The sequence below is a fragment of the Dendrobates tinctorius genome, unplaced genomic scaffold (genome assembly GCF_039654945.1).
Source record: "Dendrobates tinctorius isolate UK_male_01 unplaced genomic scaffold, ASM3965494v1 ptg000134l, whole genome shotgun sequence".
In the NCBI taxonomy this organism is placed as follows: domain Eukaryota; kingdom Metazoa; phylum Chordata; class Amphibia; order Anura; family Dendrobatidae; genus Dendrobates; species Dendrobates tinctorius.
Window position 1 is genome coordinate 9,589,939 of NW_027361802.1, and position 22,389 is coordinate 9,612,327.

Genomic DNA, 22,389 nt, shown 5'->3' on the forward strand with positions numbered 1-22,389 from the left:
CCTGTGTCAGTGACGTTTAGGCAGCAGGGGGTGCGGTGACATGGTTAGTGCGCGCCGCGCCCTCTGCTGGCTGAACAGTCACTGACACAGGAAACGGCAGACAGTGGTGAGCAGCGATGGACCCCGGAAAAGTGAATATCTCAGGTGCCGGGTCCTGAGCAGGAGAGGTGAGTATGGCATTTTTTTTGCAGCAGCATATGGGGGCATTATATATGGAGCATCTTATGGGGGCAGCATATGGGGGCATATTCTATGGAGCAGCATATGGGGGCATATTCTGTGGGGCAGCATATGGGAGCATAGTCTATGGAGCAGCATATGGGGCAGCATATGGGGACATATTCTGTGGAGCAGCATATGGGGGCATATTCTATGAAGCAGCATATGGGGGAATATTCTATGGGGAAGCATATGGGGGCAGCATATGGGGGCATATTCTATGGGCAGCATATGGGGCATAATTTATGGAGCAGCATATGGGGGCATATTCTATGGAGCAGTATATGGGGGCATATTCTATGGGGTAGCATATGGGGGCATATTCTATGGGGCAGCATATGGGGGCGTAGTCTATGGAGTAACATATCTGGCCAGCATATGGGGGCATATTCTATGGAGCAGCATATGGGGGCATATTCTATGGAGCAGCATATAGGGAATATTCTATGGGGCAGCATATGGGGGCATAGTCTATGGAGCAGCATATGGGGGCAGCATATGGGGGCATATTTATGGGGTAGCATATGGGGGCATAATCTATGGGGCAGCATACGGGGGCATAATCTATGGAGCAGCATATGAGGGCATAATCTATGGAGCATCATATGGGGCATAATATATGGAGCATTTTATGGGGTATAATCTATGGAACATTTTATGGAGCATCTTATGGGGGAATAATCTATGGAGCATCATATGGGGCATAATCTATGGAGCATCTTATGGGGGAATAATCTATGCAGCATCTTATGGGGGCATAATCCTATGGAGCATCTTATGGGGCATAATCTATGGAACATTTTATGGAGCATCTTATGGGGGAATAATCTATGGAGCATCTTATGGGGCCATAACCTTTATGGTACATTATATGGGGCATATTACTCTATGGAGCATCTTATCTTATAGGGGCATTATTAACCTTTGTGCAGCATTATATGGGGTGTATTTTGTATGGAGCATCTTATGGGGCCCATCATGAACTGTATGGAGCATTATATGGGGCTCCTGATTCAATATGGATATTCAAAAACATTTAACAATTAATGTCTCAATTAATTTTACTTTTATTGGTATCTATTTCTATTTTTGAAATTTACTAGTAGCTGCTGCATTTTCCACCCTAGGCCTATACGCGAGTCAATAGGTTTTCCCAGTTTTTTATGGCAAAACTAGGGGGGGTTGGCTTATACTCGGGTCGGCTTATACATGAGTATATATGGTAAGTGTTCACTTTTTTTCCACATTCCAAAAATTTCTGTGAAGTACCTGAAGTCTTAATAAACTTCTTAAATGTTGTTTTGAGCACCTTGAGGGATGCAGTTTTTAAAATGATGTCACTATTGGGTATTTTCTGTCATATAGACCCCTCAAAGTCACTTCAAATTCAATGTGGTCCCTTAAAAACGGTTTTGTTGGAAAAATAAGAAATCGCTAGTCATCTTTTAACCCTTATAACTTCCAAACAAAAAAATATGTTTCAAAAATTGTGCTGATAAAAAGTAGACGTGTGGGAAATGTCATTTATTAACTATTTTGTGTGACATAACTGCCTTTATTTAAGGCCATACAAATTCAAAGTTTGAAAATTGCAAAAAACAATTTTCTCACAAGTAAACGCAAGGCATATTGAAGAAATGTTATTACTATCATGAAGTACAATATGTCATGAGAAAACAAACTTAGAATCAGTGGGATCCGTTGAAGCGTTACCACATAAAGTGACAGTGGTCATAATTGTAAAATTTGCCCTGGTTGTGAAGGTGCAAACAGGCTTGAGGGGAAGGGGTTGAAACAGTATTTGCCAACAAGGTGAAAAAAAAAAAGAAAGGTCCCACCGAGATTTGAACTCGGATCGCTGGATTCAAAGTCCAGAGTGCTAACCATTACACCATGGAACCCATTACATTAACCCTATAAAACATTATTTACAACATTGACTAATCTTCTCTAATTATACATTTGTACAACAGGTTTGGTGTTGGGTGGGGCAGCAGAAGTCGCAAATTATTATAGATCTGAGCATGCTATTTCAAGTCACATGTGATGTTAAATCTTCCTTACATACTGTTTTATCAAAACTATCCCAAATATCCATATAAGCAATGAACTGCTCACCAAGTGTAAGGCTGTGTTCACACATAGCGTTTTTTTTGCGGCTTTTTTTACTCACGGAATCGCCACGAAAACGCAAAAAAATGCATCCCATGCAATCCTATGGGATTCCGCAATGCTGTGCTAATGCTGTGGATTTTTCCTCTGCGGAATCTTATAGCGGAAAAATCCGCAGCATGCTCATTCGTTTTGCGGAATCGCGGGGATTCCGCACCCATAGGATTGCATTGAAATGCTCATTTTTCGCATGTGGCTATGCCCACCATGTGTGAAGTGAGCGCTTCATGTGCGGATGATACTCAGGGTCTGGAGGAGGGGAGACTCTACTCCAGGCCCTGGATACGATAATCCTGTAAAAAATAGAATAAAAATAAAAATTATTGTTATTCTCACCTTCTGACGGCCACCGGAGTCCTTCCCGCCTCTCACCACGCTCCCAGCATCTTCCGGTCCAAGTAATGCTTTGTGCGAATGACCGCGATGACGTCATCGCAGGTTCTTTGCGCAAAGCATTACTGGGACCAGAAGATGCCGGGAGCGTGGTGAGAGGCGGGAAGGACTCCGGTGGCCGTCAGAAGGTGAGAATAACATTATTTTTTATTTTTTAAATTATTTTTTACATCCTATCTTTTACTATTGATGCTGCATAGGCAGCATCAATAGTAAAAAGTTGGTCACAATTGTCAAGCACTATGCTTGACAAGTGTGACCAACTTGTCGATCTGTAGCATCGCTTGGAAAACGCTAGCATTCTGCAAGCTAATTATGCTTGCAAAATGCTAGTTTTTCACGGAAATTCCGCATGCGAATTTCCCGCGATTTTCCTGTGGCAGGGAGTTGCGGAATTGCAGCGGAAATTTCTGTGGCAATTCCGCACGTGTCCACATAGCCTAAACATAGTACTGACAACTAACATAATGTTAGGGTCAAATGCCTACAATATAAAAAAAAACTAATGTAGACTACACAAGCAATAATTCATTTAATATTGTACATACAAGTTTACAATCTCTGAAGCAACAGAAACAGTCACTGCAGGTGAACCCTTTCCTGACCAAGTCATTTTCAGTTTTTGTGCTTTTGAATATAATGTAGCCCTGAATAGAATATAATACAGCCCACGTCCCCATAGAATATAATGTATAATGTACCCCCATGGTATATAACACAGCCACATAGTATATAACACAGCCCACATAGTATATAACACAGCCCATAAGTATATAACACAGCCCTACATGGTATATAGCACTGCCCACATGGTATACAGCACAGCCTCATATGGTATATGGCACAGCCCCACATGGTATATAGCACAGTCCCACATGGTATATAGCAAAGCATCATGGTATATAACACAGCACCACATGGTATACAGCACAGCCCCACATGGTATATAGCACAGCCCCACATAGTATATAGCACAGCACCACATGGTATACAGCACAGCCCCACATGGTATACAACACAGCCCCACATGGTATATAGCACAGCCCCACTTGGTATATAGCACAGCCCCATATTGTATACAGCACAGCACCATGGTATACAGTACAGCCCCACATGGTATACAGCACAGCCCCACATGGTATACAGCACAGCACCATGGTATACAGCACAGCACTAAGGTATACAGCAGCCCACATCTCTCCCCCCCAGAGAGTGGCCCCACAGTCCAGTACTCACTGTTACATTAAAAAAAAGAACACACTCCTCACCTCTCCTCGTGCCCGCGCTGCTCCCAGCTATCCTGTCTCAGCTTGCTCTGCCTGGCACACAGTGAGTGCGCGATGATGTGATCGTGCACCCGCAGTGTCAGAGGCAGAGCGGGGAATGATGGGAGGGGAAGTGTCAGCTGACACTCTCTCCATCATTGCTTTTAACTGTACCGGCGTCTATGACGCTGGTATAGTTCAATGCGGCGGCGGGGGGAGTCAGCGCTGGTGGCAGGTGAGCCCCCCTGCCTCATGGGCCCCATAGCAGCTGCGTGATGTGCCGCTAGCTGGGGCTCCTGGGGGAGCGGGGGCCCTAGGCAGCTGCCTGCCCCTAACGCCAGCCCTGGGCATGGCCTGTGCCCCATCCTACGCAAATCTGTTTCTCAGGTTTTGGGAGAGGGAGGTTTTCGGGAATGGTGCCCAGGCCACGTCCCATGTTCAGTGCTGGTACCGCGATATTGATGATCAGTTGGTTGTCTGGCAGGGCTCTGAGGACGACCTACATGACTTCATGGTACAATTGAATCAAAACAAATATAGCACCAAACTTACATACAAATTTCATAGACAAAGTATGGAATTTTTGGACATCCAGATTGCCGTGTCTGATGATGATAGGAAGGAGACGTCGGTAAATGCATTTTTGTATGCCTCTTTGACCCATTCCCCGTCCACTATATGGGCGGTGCCGATAAGTCAGTTCCTGAGGATCCGATGTTTGTGTTCCACCAATGGACGTTTTGAGAAAGAGGCAGCTGACCTTCGGAGCAGGTTCAGTGCATGGGGGTATAGTCAATGGTGTATCAAACGTGGATACTAGCGGGCTAAAGCATCCGACCATGACCGCCTCCTGTCCGGCACCAGGGAGAGAGTGGATGATCCTCACATTATTAGGTTCATTTCTACTCATAACAATTTTTGTGAATCATTTTTCTATGTGCCATTCCTTCGGCTATACACTCTGTCTCACCTCTGGAATATTTTATTTTGCTTTTAATTGTGTGTTTTTTCTCATCTTTCTTTATTAAGTTTTAGTAGTGAATGATGTTCCCCTATTGGAATGAATTCTTTTCCCCCCCAGGCGTCGGGATCAACGCCACTGAGTATCTGTCTGAAATCCTCCGCAGCATCACCTTGATTGCAACTACACAGGATTTTTGAGAGCTGATCATTTATTTAATAATATCTGTAACTATGTTTTGTGTAGTTGCATGATGGTTGGTTAGTATTAGATTGCTAGAGTGAAACGCGCATCGGGGACCTGCGCCTTACAAGGTTGTATCTGTTTTGTATGCACTCTGCACTTTATGGCTAGCTAACATGACCTGGTCATAGTCTGGCGGTATATAATTACATCAGAGTCGACTTGCAGTCTCTCACATATGCAGTCCTACCTCTCATTACAGATTAGATTTTGGACCACTGCCTGCGCACTATTATATTTTGCTAAGACATATACACATATGCTTATTTTAATTGTGCTCTGGTTTTCCTACTCTGAGGGTCTATATGTCTTTGACTTATATGTATGCTGTATTTCACAGCACTTTAAGCCATTTCTGACTATGCTGGGACAGTGCTAACCATATGGGATATTTCCCTACTTTGGGTACAATATACTATATATATTTCTAAGGCTAGTTTCACACTAGCGTTTAAACGACGCGCGCACAGCGCCGCTAAGCCATGCCCCCTGCCGGCTCCCTGCCCGCCCCTTCCTGTTATCGCCTCCTCCGAGCGCAGAGGGCTGCATGCGGAGCGATGCGTGCCACTGACATCATCGAAACATTTGCTGCTGGCATGCATCGTGACCGCGTTGCCTGAAGTGACGTACTGGCACCGGAAGTCCTGCCCCATGTGCTCGTCACATGCTGGGCATGGATTGGCTGAGATCCCGTTGCCGTGGGACATTTAAACTTCACAGACAACAAACAACACACTGCCCCCGAAGAAGCAAATGCGAAACACACGTCATGGCTCGGTTGCGGCACGCGGGCTCTTTAACAATGAGTAAGGGGATCCTGTGAATGCTTTGTCTTTGTCAGGGTTGGGGAGGGTTTGGGGTTACTGTGCCCCTGTGGGTATTTGCTTGTTCATCTCAGTATACGGTGGTCTTGGTATTACATGTTAACTATTGTCACATTGGAGGCTGCCTGGCATACTATGGCTTTGCTCAGCTGGATTTTCGTTACACTTGACTAAATGATAAATCCAATCTGCTACCTTTATATAACATTTGTGTCCCTTACCGCATTCTTTGACTTGCTCATTGTGCTGCTTCATGGTTGTCTCATTGCCCGCCTGATTTTATTACTATTTTTTGTAACGTATAGTTATATTTATGTGTACTTGCCCTGGTTATTTAAGTATAAACATGGGTGTACCCACCTTGGGTAAAAGCAGGGGCGCACAATGAAAGAACACCTCCTGGCCACGGTGGTGGAGAGCGGCCGGCCAGGCGGCTACACACAGCTGACAGCGAGGCGGGTGGGACTCACTGCAGAGCAGGCTGAGACCACGAGATGTTGCTATGGCACCTGGTGGCGTGCTGGGATTGGATCCGGCCGGGGTTCAAACAGGGTTCAGAGGCATGTCATGTACAGCGGGCTACGTAAGCACGACTCTGAACCCGGTCTGAACCCTCCGAATCTGAGGCAGAGGCTGAGAACTCAGGCAGCGGCCGCCATTACACTGTGCCACAGGCCCACAGCCCACAGACCAGTCTGAGTCGCAGACTGAGACTCCCACTCTCCAGTGCCTGTGCCCTGCTGTAACTGGTGTCCCCGTATATGAACAAAATAAAAAAATGGAGTTCTATACAATTAGGTAAAAAAACAATACTTTATTAATCAATAATTACAAACACAATTAATATAGACAGAAAAGGACAATTGACCTTGGTAAAAAAAAGCATGGGTCTCCAGGCATAAATGTCATTACAATTAAGTTAGAACATCACTATGGTAACAATCCATTATGTGTGCATTATGGCAGCAAAATGCGAAGTTTAAAGCAAGTGCAAGTCTAATATATCCAAGTTGACAATTTCCAAAGTGCACACAGCACCAGGGATCAAACAGTGCAGTGCTCATGCAAGGCTGTGTTCACACGTAGCGTTTTTTTGCGGCGATTGTAAACGCGCGATTTTGCTGAGAAAACGCAAAAAAACAGCATCCCATGCAATCCTATGGGATTCCGCAATGCTGTGCTAATGCTGCGGATCTTTCTGCGGCGGAATCGCATCGCGGAAAAATACGCAGCATGCTCATTAATTTTGGGGAATTGCGGTGATTCCGCACACATAGGAATGCATTGTTCTGCTTACTTACGCATGTGACTGTGCCCACCATGCAAAAACTAAGCAGAACATTTGTGGATGGTACCCAGGGTTTGGAGGAGAGGAGACTGTCCTCCAGGCTCTGGGCACCATATCCCTGTAAAAATAGAATTAAAATAAAAAATAGGGATATTCTCACCTTCCGATGTCCCTCACAGCGTCAGCAGGCTTCAGTGATGCTCCCGGGAGGTCCCGTTCCCAGGGATGCATTGCGCCAATGACCTCTGATATCGCGGTCTCGCGAGACCGCGATATCACCAAAGGTCATTGGCGCAATACATCCCTGGGAACAGGACCTGCTGGGAGCATCGCGATGGTCGGGAACGATGCGCGGGACGCCGGAAGGTGAGAAAAACACCATTTTTAAAAAAAAATATTTTCAGCATTAGATCTTTTTACTACTGATGCCGCATAGGCAGCCTCAATAGTTAAAAGTTGGTCACACTCGTCAAATAGTGTTTGACGAGTGTGACCAACCTGTCAATCACTTTTCTAAGCGATGCTACAGATCGCTTGGAAAACGCTAGTGTTCTGCAAGCTAATTACGCTTTCAAATTGCTAGTTTTTCTGCGGGAAATAGGCGGGAATTTAAATGCGGTTTTTTCGCCTATTTCCCGCGGAATGGAATTCCGGAATTCCTGCGGATATTTCCGCAGCAATTCCGTGACATGTGCACATAGCCTGATAGTGAATTCATCTATTCCCTCATGCAAGGAAAGATCCAATATGTGATGTCTGCATGGAGTGTAATTAAATACCTGAGTGCCGCTGTAGTGTGTTATAGTGCTGTTGTCTGGACTTTGCAACCTCCTGCCCCGACGTGCGCATTTCGCCCAGCTTCTTCAGGGGGTGTTTTGCGAGTCGGGGCAGGAGGTCCAGACAACAGCACTATAAGGGTATGTGCATACGTTGTGGATTTAGATGCAGATACGCAGCGTTTTTTGCCGCACGGATTTGCATCAAATCCGCATTGTAGTGCACACCAGTGTTAGTCTACGGGAAATTGAGAATTGGTGTGCACATGCTGCGGAAAAAATGCGCAGATTTGCAGCGTTTTATTTTCCGCAGCATGTCAATTCTTTTTGCGAATCTACAGCGTTTCTGCACCCATTGGCTGTATATGGGAGCCCTATGGGGGGGCTGTATATGTTTCATTCACCTTTTACGTTCAAAAATTTTACAACCTGAACGACCATGGCTTGCCCCCCCCAGTTTTGATCCTGGGTACGCGCATGACTACAAATAAAGCTTTTTTGTACTTTCTATTTATACCGGGGATTTCATTATTATGTCACCAAGATTTGTTGTGAATTAGAGGTCTAATCTCCCAATTTTTCTCTCATGTTATTTAAATCTTGTATTATTGTAATCACATCGACCCGAAGAATAATGATGACTTTTCACTTGTATAGCCCGAAGAACGGTGCAAAAAATAAATAAAACCAATTCTTCCCCTACTGTTGATTTTTTCATTCTCCCTCACAAAGATTGCAGAAAGGCTCAACGCAGATTTAACCTGCGCTCTATGCTGAGCGCTTATGCCTGGGTTTCCTTGTAAATGAAATTATTAAGGTGGAACCACCGACTGCAGATTCTATATAATGAGGCAGATGGAGACACTGTGAACGCCGTTTAGTCTGTGATCCGGCGGTGTCTGTCTTTTTAAGCGTGCATAAAAGTGTGGTCAGCCACAGTTTTGGGCACTTCTGAAAAAAGGACAATGCTGAATAGAGGCCAGACTGAGTCCAGAGTAACTCTGCTGCTTCATTATACTGAGTGACTCCATCTTGGGTATTATCAGATTTAGATGGAAACACCAATGTAAGTGTTCAGCGTAGAGCGCATGTCACGATCCATTTTTGGATGCGTGGCAGCTCTGGTTTCTCTATGATTTAATTGTAGTTTTTTTTCCTTTCAGGCCAGCAGGGGTTAATGTCTGTTTCCCTTGCTGGCAGGTGATGCAATTGCAGAGTTGCTAGGTCAGCTGATGTGGGTGGTGACCACTCCCAGCATCTTTTAAATAATCACCTGATCCATCAGCTTGCAAAATGTTAAATATCGGGTAAACTACAATACACAATTAATGATGACATAATGTATACCAGGGTGCTACATGATGCATGGAGGGGAAATATACAAAAACAAGAAAATGCCAATGCATATAAACAGTGCACACCTGTTATTGTCTGTATAAAAAATCCTTTATTACCACACAAGCACAAACATGATTAAAAACATATTACAAACATGATACTAGCACCCTTATCCATACAAAGATGACCAATACAATAAAGCGTCCTATACACATATAATGTACCCAAAACGAAATGGCACAAAAAACAGAAGATGATATGAATAAATGACCATGTAATATGTTATAACAAAACAAATTACTGCACAATGCTATCAGGTCAATTAATCAAAGAGCAACCAATACCCGATGTATAGGACTATCTAGACACAACTTATAGTAGGCAGAGAGTGGGCGTCCACATTGAAGATTGGGCCAAATCAACACCTACCCAGATCCATACTCTTTATAATAAGAGCTCAATGCAAAAGAGAGGCATAGAGTGAAGCATAGGATAAATGGAAAATAAGAATCAAAAAAATATATATGTGAATGCTTCTATGCCATATCTACAACTGTCAGCAATTCCTTGTGTGCCCCATAAAGATATGAAGACAAGTAATGAAAAAAAGGTACCTGCCCCCAGTAAGAGATTGAGGGTACCAGGTGAATGTGCAGTGTATGCGCAGTGTGCGGCCGCACACACAAACATAAACATGGGGCACGCCTGTGCAGAGCGTGGGCGCAGAACACAGGACCCATATAAGAGTGATTACTGGTGGCTGGGATTTAAAGGACAGTAGTGATGAAGGGAATGCTCTCAAGTAAATAGTACTAACAGGAAAAGAATAGTAGCCAAAATAGAAAAACCTGTAGCACAGATTTGGATTGATTTGCAAAGTGAACAAACTGTATTGAATGTATACAGGGCTGCCACTAGGAATTTCAAGGCCCCATACTAGAAAAATTTATGGGGCCCCCCTTGAGACTCCGCCCAGGTTCCATCCCCCAGTTCTGCCTCCACCCTAGGTCCTCCTCCACCACGCGAACCTCCCAAAATCCCTCCGCCCTTTCTTGGAAAAACTTCACTCCTGCACCATGCCCTCACCAATCACATATTAACACAATATCACATACATAGCCATCAGCTTTAGTTTTGATCAAAAGATTTTTTAAGCCTGCCACCACAACAAGGTAGACTCTATTGGTAGGGCCCTATTCTACTGTAACCTATTAAACATTTGGTAACTTTTTTTAACCATTATTGTGCATCCATCTTCAGATAATGACCAGATGATACTGTGTCAGTGCCTGTCTAACCTACTCCAGCAAGGTGGCAAAGGTAGTCCCTTATATTAGGTTGGTCACATATTACGTCAATGTAATTGTACCCCCCATGACCCCCAGATTCTGTTCCCGCTCCCGTCATGGCCCTTTGGGCACCGGCGCTATGCCACCGGAGACGGAACAACGGAGATGTCAGAGAGACAGACAGTCTAGAAACCCAGCTCGCTCGCCGCCGCCTCGTGACTGGTCTGCCAGTGCCTGCCGTCTGCGCCTCGCCGTCCGCCGTCCTGCTGCCGTCCATGGTCACCGTCTTTTGCTCCCAGTCCGGTCCCACCACATGGTGCGCTGGCACAGCCTATGGGCGATGGTCACACAAAATCCCTCATGCTCCATTCAAACATGGCTTTAAGACCCCAACTTCTCAGGAAAGGGCTTTTGGCTGCCAGCTATGTAAGGTGTATGTGCACCCCAAAACATGAGAGATCGCAGAAATCAGCACTTCAGACCAAACATGCTTCTGTAGACAAGGACTATGCTAACAAATCGCCAGTGATCAGCACTGACACTTGTATCCGAGGTCACAGCGGTCAAAGATGACAAGATGAGAATGGAGGGGTTGCCATGTCCCTGACTAATATGTCCCCACTGCTACAGATCTGATAGTGAACTGCCAATCAGATCAATTTACCTGCATGACATTGACATAGGGGATTTCTTTGTGCTCTAATCAGAAACTGGAAAATCCCCATTGTTCAGCACTAGACCTGTAGTGAGGGTTAGCCCTAAAGGCCCTTTTACATTTAGCGATGCACCAGCGATCCGACCAGCGATCCGACCCGGTCAGGATCGCTGGTGCATCGCTAAATGATCGCTAGTGAGCTTTCATACAGAAAGACCTCACTGCGATGCAGCAGCGACGCAGCGCACGATACTTACCATTCACACACAGCGATCCAGACGTCCTCCCGCCCGCGTCCAGCGTCGCTCGTCGTCACAGCAGGAAGTCTCAGCAGGAAGCGCCCGACGAGAAATGGAGCCGGACATTCTCACGCGATCAGCGATGGACAGCGGGGGAGCCGGTCGGAGGTAAGTATCACACATAGCGATATTGCTAGCGATATCGCTATAACGTCACAAAACCAGTGACGTTTTAGCGATATTGCTACCGATATCGCTTAGTGTAAAACCCCCTTAAGAGTAAGCGCACGAGCAGCACATTCAATGTGGACTTTCCTCAACAAAATCATGTGACACGTGTGGATCTTGTCACATACAAGTGACACACTGTGAATTTTAAATTGCGCATTTGAGTGGGAATCTCCCACTTGTTTGTATTTACTCACACATTTCCTGGAGTAATATCAATGCATATTTATAAGTATCTAATGGTCCCAGGACTGCGCTTTGTTACATTACCATCACAAATCTGTTCTGTCAAAACCCGACAAAAGAGCCCTGACCCTAAAAATGGCACAGAGCGGACTGAGAACCAGTGGAGCTATAAAGCCCCCAGTCAATTTTACACTGCAAAAACACCATCATATGAGAGAAGTGTGAAGCTTTTATGGAGTGGGGGGGAGGAACAAGTTTGCATAAGGTCAAACCAAAGCAGACTTCTCCACTGCCTTGCACACTGTGAGAATAGAGCAGGTGACTTTATAAGAGTTGTCAAAAGGTGACCCCAAAAAATCCCTGAGGTAAGAAAAGACTAGGTAATATTACCCCCCTCCCCTATGTCTGAGCCCTGCAGCTAGAGCAGGGAAGGGAGAGGACTGGGGGCTTTGTTTACTGTATTGGGAGTCATCTGGGGACAAGTGAAAGACCCCTAGAAGATGACATCTCATGCACATAGGGCACTGTAACAGTGGGGTAAGTGGGCAGGAGCCGGCTCTGCCGTACAGAATATAGGGCAGGTGGGTGGGAGTCTGCTCCTGTAGGGTACAACATGGGGATTTACCCTAAGGCTCCCCGCCCCACAATGGCACTGCAGCCCCTCAGGGAGAGACAGGTTTATTGAGCTGGATGGAGCCGCTGCCCCACAGAGCTGTGCACTCCCAGCATGAGAGCCGCAGTCATATCGCAGCTGCTGCAGAACTCCTATCTGAAGCGCAGTTTCCCTTATCCCTTTCACACGGCCATAAGCACCCGCCACCCACGTTACATAAAAACTTTCAAATGGGGCCCCCCCAATGCTAAAATACACGCACATCTCCGTACACCCTGTACACACATGGCTCGGCTCCGTACACCCTGTACACATATGGCTCGGCTCCGTACACCTCGTACACATGAGGCTCGGCTCCGTACACCTCGTACACATGCGGCTCCGCTCCGTACAACTCGTACATGCGCAGCTCCACTCCGTACAACTCGTATACACGCGGCTCTGCTCCATACAACTCGTACACGTGCGGCTCCGCTTCGTACAACTCGTACACACGCGGCTCTGTTCCGTACACCTCGTACATGCGCGGCTTGGCTCCATACACCTCGTACATGCGCGGCTCCGCTCTGTACACCTCGTACACACAAGGCTCTGCTCCGTACACCTCGCACACACTCTGCTCCACTCCATATACCTCGTACACACACGGCTCCGCTCCATACACGTCGCACACACGCTGCTCCACTCCATATAGCTTGTACACACACGGCTCCGCTCCATACACGTCGCACACACTCTGCTCTACTCCATATAGCTCGTACACACACGGCTCCGCTCCATACACCTCGTACACACACACGGCTCCGCTCCGTACACCTCGTACACACAGGGCTCTTTTTCGTACACCTTGTACACATGTGGCTCCATACGCCCTGTACACACATGGCTCCGCTCCATTCACCTCGTACACACGCGGCTCTGCTCCGTACACCTTGTACACACACACAGCTCCGCTCTGTACACCTCGTACACATAAGGCTCCGCTCCGTATACCTCGCACACACTCGGCTCCGCTCCGTACACCTCGTACACACGGTTCCGCTCCGTACACCTCGTACATGCGCGGCTCCGCTCCGTACATGCGCGGCTCCGTTCCGTACACCTCGTACACGCGCGGCTCCGCACACCTCGTACATGCGCGGCTCCACTCCGTACACCTCGTACACGCGCGGCTCCGCTCCGTACACCTCGTACACCAAGGCTCCGCTCCTTACACCTCGCACACACTCGGCTCCGCTCCGTACACCTTGTACACACACAGCTCTGCTACATCCACCCTGTAAACCCCTCCTGACCCCACAAAGAAACTTTACCTCATCCAGCAGTACACCATGACAACCAGCACAGCATACATCGAGGCCCCTGATCATGTAACCCCTGACTCCTCCTCTCCTGTGACCTTGACACAGGTCCTGGGCGCACACAGCAGATGGCGCTGGATCAGACCATGATGCACGGGGGGACCTGCAGGCGCTGCACGCTGAGTCAGGATTTAATAAGAGGAGAAGCCTGAACAAAATGTACGGAGGCCCGGGGCCCGAGCGCGGACCGGGCTGCCAGTGTGCTCGGGCGCCGGGCTGGCCCCCCTAATCACCGGGGCCCCATACACTTGTAAGGGCTGTCATTCCCTGATGGCGGCCCTGAATGTATAACAGAATCCAACGTTTTGGCCCCGTTTCGACCATGTCCCTTTATCGAAGAGAGGAGGTGATAGAGTACATAAACTTAAAGAGAGGGAGGCTTACTGGATCTACACCCTGAACACCCTTGAACCCTATGGGTTGAATAGAGAATATGAGGTACCCTACTAATCCGTTCCTTAATATTGGATTTTCCCTGGTCTTTAGGCAATGATCTACCTTCTGGTTTTCATATACTGTATGTATAGGTATTTTTATATACTGTCTTATATCTATGTATTCATTTAATTCTTCTTTTCCTTTTAGGTCTGATTACAACTTATCAGGTATCCTTCTGTCACATACTGTTTCTCAGTCTGCTTTCTCCCCCGGTGTGCTTTTTTCCCAATTTTCCTGTCCTTTTTCATCTTTTTTATGTCCTCCCCCCCTTTTTCCTGTACCCCCTTTTTTTTCCCTTTTCTTCTTTTCCTTTTCCCTTTTTGTCTTTCCACTTTTTTCCTTTCCCCCCCCTTTTTTTCTATTTCCTTTATTATGTTCCTGTGTCCTCCCTCCCTCTTTTTTCCCTTTTTTCCTTTTCCTACTTTGTCATTTTGTTATTTTCCCCAAGTTCTTTTATCTTCCTGTCAGCAGGTGGCACTATCGCGCCTTTCAAACACGCACACAGAATGTCTCCTCTCACTGGGTCTAGTCTATACTTCCTTTGAATGCTTCTCCACCCTCAGCGGACAGCTATTTCTCTTGATTGCTTTCTATTTAAACCCTGGCTCCTGGTTCACCACACACCAGATACCCTGATCTCCTTCAGAGGTTGGTCTCATTCTCATGGTAAGGCCGGTGTCACACGTGCCGTATGAAAAATTGGTCCCATTTTCTCGGTCTAGAATTGCACCATTGTTCTCCGTATAGTGATCCGTGTGTAATCTGTTTGCAGTGCGATGATGCAATTTCCTTGCATCTATGTATCTGTGTGACATCCGCATTTCTGCAACTCCCTGCTGCCGGTAAAATGCATGCGGTTTTCCCGCAAAATACAATTGTTTTGCAAGCGTTTTTAGCTTGCAGAATGCTTGCGCTTTTCCAAGTGATTTGAAGCATCGCTTGGAAAAGTGATTGACAGATTGGTCACACTCGTCAGCATAGTGCTTGACAAGTGTGACCAACTTTTTACTAACTTTTTAATAAGCAGCATCAATAGAATGTTAATAATAATAATAGAAAAAGGCTATACTCACTTTCTGTTGGCCCCCGGAGCCCTCCCGCCTGTCAGCCGGCATCTTCCGTTCCCAGGGATGCCTTGTGACAATGACCTCTGATCATGTAGCATCACGCAAGACTGCTACATCATCAGAAGTCATTTGGACAATGCCTCCCTCGGAACCGAAGATGCTGGCAGCGTGGCTGACAGGCTAGAGGGCTCCGGGGGCCGACATAAGGTGAGTATATCACTATTTTTTTTTATTTCAATTCTATTTTTTACAGGGATATGGTACCCAGGGCATGGAGGAGTTACCATCCGTAAAGTGAGCGTTTCAATGCAATCCTATGGCGGCGGAATCGCCACAATTCCGCAGAAATAATGGACGTGCTGTGGATTTTACCGCTATGTGATTCCCATAGAATTGCATGGAGATGAGTTTTTGAAGCATTTTTAAAGAGTTTTCGCTGCAGAAATACATAAAAAACGCAACGTGGGCACACAGCCTAAGGAAGTCCTAAACTATTTAGTTGAGGCATGGATATGTCAATTTATATTTTTATTTTTTCTATTCACTTATAGATTCCTATCCACTGGGCTCTCCATCTTGAATTTTCAATTGGGAAATCCACCATCTCTGGGATTATCCGTTGTACGTTCTCAGAAATATGGTACCGACTGCATCAATCAGTAATGCCCAAGCCCAAAAAACAAGACTGACTGCGGATAGCCTGTGGCTTTGAGGAAACGTGCCAGTTTCCAAACTGCATTGGATCCCTGGATGGGAAGCACATCTGTTTGTGTAAGCCGCCAAACTCAGGGTCCCAATATTATAATTATAAACAGTTTTTTTTCTGTAGTGCTGTTGGCCCTGGTAGACAGCGCATACAGGTTTATAATTGTACAAATTGGGGCCTATGGAAGAACTGGAGACTCCAGAGCCTTCAATTCTTCCATAATGGGTTGGCGGCTGCACACTAATGACTTGGACCTCCCACCCCCACGTCAGCTACCAGGGTCTACAATGGATGCAGTGCCTTATGTGATGGTTGCTGATGAGTCCTTTCACGTTTTAAAGTTTTCTTCTACCCAGACCATGGATAAATTTGATTTGGTGAAGGATTTGTTCTTATTCTGTAGAAAATTAGATGACCTGAAATTATTCAAACGACTTCTGCTGAGGAACAACAGGTGTTTCAGGACCTTTTGGAGCTACTGGAGGAGAATGCCACACCACCAGGGAGGAGGGCATTTCCATACAAGAGTAGATCTGTCGTTTTCCGCTCCCCTGGATTTCAAGATCGTGTCCAGAATTGGCATCGGTTTATAGACAATGTATTTTTCATCTGGCTAGGTACTAAAGCAGTGTGTGCAGTTCCTTAGAGACCTGAATGACAAGACTCTTAACATCTTTTGATACACTCTTTCCCTAAATCAGCAGTTTTTTTGGACCTCCGGAACTCTGTGAGTAAGGGTTGCCTTGTTACCGATCTTTATCGGAAACCGACAGCCACCAATAGCTTACTTCAATTCCTTAGCTTCCATCCTCTAATTTCTCTGGGCCCGCCACAACTGTACATCGGACAAGAGCTTTAGGGAGCAGTTTGAAGCCTTGACTGCGAGATTTTGCCAGAGGGGTTACCCCAGGAAGATTATTTCAAAAGTATTCCAAAGTGAAAGAAAATCTAGCCAAGATGCCCTTCTTGTAACTCACCCTTGTCAACCGAATTCCACATTGAGATTCATCATTGAATACAATACAAGTTGGAATCAGGTGAGGAATATTTTGACGAACCATTGGGACATACTTACAATGGATGCCCAAACTTCCGCCTGTGTAAGCTCAAGACCTCTAATGACCGCGAGAAGGGCACCCAATCTACGTGACATCCTGACTAGGAGTCACTTCTCCTGACCTGTTAGGCTCAATCGAGGCATTCGCCTCATGGGTTCTTTCTCCTGCTGCGACTGCAATGTATGTCCTTACATGCAGCCCACTAGGGACTGTTTTTCCAACCCTTTTGATAGTTCAAGCCGTTCGCTTTATCAATATATTAATTGCAAAACAAGTCTTGTCATGTATGCAATTATCTGCCCCGTCACAAGGTCTACATGGGACAAACTTCACAAGAGCTCAGAAAACGGGCACAAAAACATCTCTCGACTATCAACTTAGCACACTCCGATCACAAGAAGGGTAAGGTCTTAATGCCCATTGCAACGCATTTCCACTAACACCTATTTCTTTGGTCTACAAAAGATAGCGGGTAACGAAAGAGGTGGCGATCGGCACAGATTGCTCCTACAACATGAATGAAGATGGATTTTTTTTGTCAAAACTCAGTCTCACCCTCAGGTCTTAATGAGGAACTTCTATTTATAAAATTTCTGGTCTAGAATTGGAGATGACCTTTTGCTATCGTGGGTTGTACGATCAAGGTGACCTGTACATAGGAGTGTCCTCCTTCGTCTCATTTGCATCACCGATGCACATGCTTAGATCTTACTCATCATGTTTTAAGCTATAAACTTTGCTAGTATTATCCTTGCCCCACTGATGGGGGTTCTGAATCGGGACTATGTGTCCTTTGGCCATGACACTGGGACAGCTGGGGTCACTACTCATGAGGATGTAGCTTCTTCTTTTTTCTTGAGCCATCAACAGATTGCTGGTGGATACATCTGTTAGGCACCCTGTTGTTGCTATAGCTAGGATATGGATGACACCAGGTACGGACTGGGACTGAAATTCAGCCCTGGCATTTGAAATCACACAGGCCCATGTTATTCCCGTTCCCAAGAACCAGATGAAATATATTATTAATATTACCTTGGATGATGGAAAGCAAGATTTACTACATTACCAATATTATTAATGATTCCCGTGACCTACTGGGATAAGTTATGGATTTTTGGTGACTTTGAACTCCGTCACAACTCTTAACAGTATGTGTCTTGACAACACCTATTCTGTTAACAAGGTAAGCAGCCAAAACAGCCCATGACCAGATAGGCCCTTCTGGCATTTGCCAGAATTGCCAAATGGCCAGTTGGGCACTGGATGACACCCATGACACTGTTTTAATCACCTTTACCCTTCGTGTAATATATCCACAGTCGAGGCTCACAGAATTCTAACTCGTAACGTCGAGAAGCAATTCCAACATTTGGTGTATTTTTATCACTTTGTAATAAATCACATTCAATTATAAATGCTATTATTGCTTTGCTAAGGATGTATTTCCAATTTCATCCACTTATTGGTATTCCTCAGCCCTACCCCCCCCCCCTTTTTTCTTTCTTTTTCCGGTTTGATCCATTGGCATTACAATTCATTCATTCACATTTACTTATTTTTGATTTTTACATTTGTTTGTTTTTTATTTATTTATTTTTCACTTTTTATTTTTGTTTGTTTATTTATTTATTTTTCAAATGTTTTTCACCCTGGAGATTTGTGATACTTTTGATAATGCTGCTCAGCTCTCTTAGGCTGTGTGCACACGATGCAGATTTGCAGCGGTTCCGCAGCGGATTTTACTGCACAGAAACGTTGCATTTCTGCATTGTGATGTACAGTAGCCTTAAAATCAATGTAAAAAAAAAAAGGTGTGCAGACGCTGTGGATTTTTCCGCGCGGTTTTCCCGCAGTACAAAATTCGCAGCATGTTACTTCTTTTGTGCGGTTTTCCATCTCCCCTGTCACCAAATCCGCAGGGGGAAAACCGCGATCAAAAACCGCATGAAAACCGCAGGAAAAATGGAAGAAATCCGCAGGAAAAATGCAGGTCATTTGACCTGCGGATTTCTTCCATTCTGCGCGGAAAAATCTGCAGGGCTAAAAAGTCCGTCTGCACCCAGCCTTAGGCTGAGTGCAGACGTTGCATATTTTTGGTCTGACTTTTCTGCACAAAAACTGCAGCTGCTGGCAGAAAACGCGTGGTGAAATGTCTGCGGTTTTGATGCGGTTTTTTTTCACAGTTGGTTTTAACTGAGAGGAACTGTAATGGAAAATTCCATATATTATTATTAAAGAACCGCTGTCATAAGTAGGCACTATTCAGTACTGGGTATATTCATTAATAATGTGGAGAAACGGACGTCTGGGAAGCAGCAGCTACTGAGGATGAAAGGACACCATTCATGTAGGAAATCACCAGACCCATGGGTTTGACACCTTGGTTTATACAGGGACCGGTAGATCCAATAATTGGTGTGGGTGTCCAGAAATTTGTACTGTAATATATTCAGGAAACTATCCTGTATTGTTTGTGACAGGCATGAATGTCCACAACTGGGTGCTGTGATTTTCCAAATGGTCTGTCCTGCCCAGGGAGGCAAGTGTGTCACAGGGAGAGTGAACGTGCTGTTCAGGAGAAGCACTGAGGGTGCAGAGGGATAGCGCTTGGTCTGTGGCTGGACGCATGTGCTGCTGGTATGAGAGACGCCCACACCAATTATTGGATCCACCGATCCCTGTATAACCCAAGGTGTCAAACCCATGGGTCTGGTGATTTCCTACATGAATGGTGTCCTTTCATCCTCAACTGTGAAAAAATTCTGTTTCTGATGAAGGTCAATTGTATGACCGAAAACGTTTAAAGAAGTAAAAGAAGTATATTTAACTGGATGCCTTTTACAATAAAGGAACTGTCAAATCAATTTTTCTTTTGAGTGCCAAGTTTTTGTACTACAAAAAAAAAAATGATGTCAGTTCCTAGTCCAACCTCTTTCTCCATTTTGTAATCTGCACACTTTCGGAATCATGACTGCTAACATTGAAAATGATCGGAGTGAACAAGGAAGCACACAGCATGGCGAAAAAACTAATGTATGGCTACGCAGGCCACAACGCCTCCAAGCTTTGGGAGTATTGCTTGATTATCTGAATCAGCAAAGACTCCAGGTAAGCAGCACTGTATGTAAAAATATTGTTTTTGAGTCCTCATCACACATAGTGAGATTGCTAGCGAGATCGCTGAAACATCACAGCTGTTGTGGCGCAACAGCGACGTCGCCAGCCATCTTGCTACATGTGATGGATATGGGCGACTGTCCCCCTGCTGGATATTGCTGATTGAGCTTGAATGTCCTGTCCATTTTTTGATCGCTTTTGTTCCGCTGGCCTCATGAATTGCTATGTTTGCTGACAATGAGCGACTGCGATGGTGGCGCAGAATTCAAGGACGCTGTCATGATCCAGGACGGGTTTTCGCTTTGACCCGTCCTGGTTAGACTATGGGTTAATTGTGCTGCCTCTCTCTGGCAGCAGGAGGCTATTTAATGCTCACTGGACCTGGGTCCGGTGTCAGTTATACTCCTGCCCTCGGCTGAGTTAAGTGACCTCTTGTATACGTGTGCCTGATATCTTGCTTGCTTGTTCGGTTGTGATTCGGTGATATCTTGCTTGCTTGTTCGGTTGTGATTCTGTTCTGTCCCTGTTACGAGTTCTGCCTGACCCTCTTGTACTGCGCTACCTCTCGTGTATGACTCTCTGCTTGTGACCCAACTTCTCTCTGCTTGTCCCCTTGGTACCACATCGTCCTCTTGTGTATGACCTTTGGCTCTGTCTGACTACCCGTCTGTTTGTCCCTCCTGTACCTCGTTTGCCCGTACTGCTGTGACCTCTGTTTTGCCTGACTCTGAGTTGTTGTATGGTGTCCTGTCCTATCTGAAAACAGGACGCTAAGCCCCGCCCCTTGCAGTCACATGACCATAGGTCCCGTGTCAGATTATTCCGTTTCAGTGTCCGCAGGTCCCGTGCCTTTTTACCTTCCAGCGCTGACTGGACCCTGACACTATTAGCCTGAAGCACGCATGGTCACCTCTGCTGCCCTTCTCCACAGGTATCTTTTAGCACTGCTTCTGTACTCAGGACACGCGCACTGGCTCTATGAGCAAGTGCAGTGCGGTGTCTCTGACATTATAACTGACCCATACCATTTTTTTTTCTCTGCTCCCATTCACCTGTGTGTGTGATGGATCCTATGCACACTCTTTCTGAACAGGTTAAGCATCTGACGCAGATGTCTCAGAAACTCTTTGGAGAACAAAGAGTCCTGGCTCAGTCTCAGCAGCTGATCGCCGACACTGTGCAGGGGGTTCTTTCATTGGGGGCTCGGGATGTTACATTAATTTCCCCTGAGTCTCCAGTGAAGTTACCAGATACCTTTTCTGGAGATAAAAATGACTTCAGAGTTTTCAAGGAGGGCTGTAAGCTTTTTTTTTTTTCCTTAAGACCACACTCTTCTGGGGATGAAAGTCAGAGAGTGGGGGTCATTATGTGTCTGTTAAGGGGAGCCCCCCAAGCTTGGGCTTTCTCCCTTCCTACCACGGCCCCTGAGCGTATGACTGTGGATGCATTTTTTGAGGCCCTGGGGCATATTTATGATGAGCCTGATCGGGTGCGTATGGCTGAGGACAGGCTGATGAATGTTTGCCAGGGGAAACACTCAGCCGAGTGGTTTTGCTCAGAGTTCAGACGCTGGGCTGCTGAGGTCTGCTGGAACGACGCCGCTCTCCGGGGGTTGTTCCGTAGAGGCTTGTCTGAGCATCTGAAAGACGCCTTGGCTCTCCACCCCCCACCTGATGCCCTGGAGGAAGCTATGACACAGGTCGTCCGAATGGATCGCAGGTTACGGGCAAGGGGAGTGATACAAACCGAGACATCATTATTCTCCCAGGGAAGGGGAGCCAGTTCTTCATTGAAAATCACGGAGATGGGAACCATCAACCTTAAGGAGGAAGAAAGGAGTCAATGGCACGTGAGAAAATGCTGTGTTCACAGTGGCGAGTCTGGACATGGGAAAAAGGATTGCTCCTCCTGGCCACTAACCAACAAGCGACTGAGCCCGGGTGATTATTG

At 46.0% G+C, this 22,389-nt stretch overlaps 1 non-coding gene across 1 annotated transcript; it reads right to left on the reverse strand.

Annotated features, from left to right (window-relative positions):
• Positions 1 to 2,048: 2,048 nt before the first annotated feature.
• On the reverse strand, positions 2,049 to 2,120 carry TRNAQ-UUG (transfer RNA glutamine (anticodon UUG)). The gene has a single exon. It is a non-coding gene; the product is annotated as a tRNA-Gln (tRNA).
• Positions 2,121 to 22,389: the final 20,269 nt, after the last annotated feature.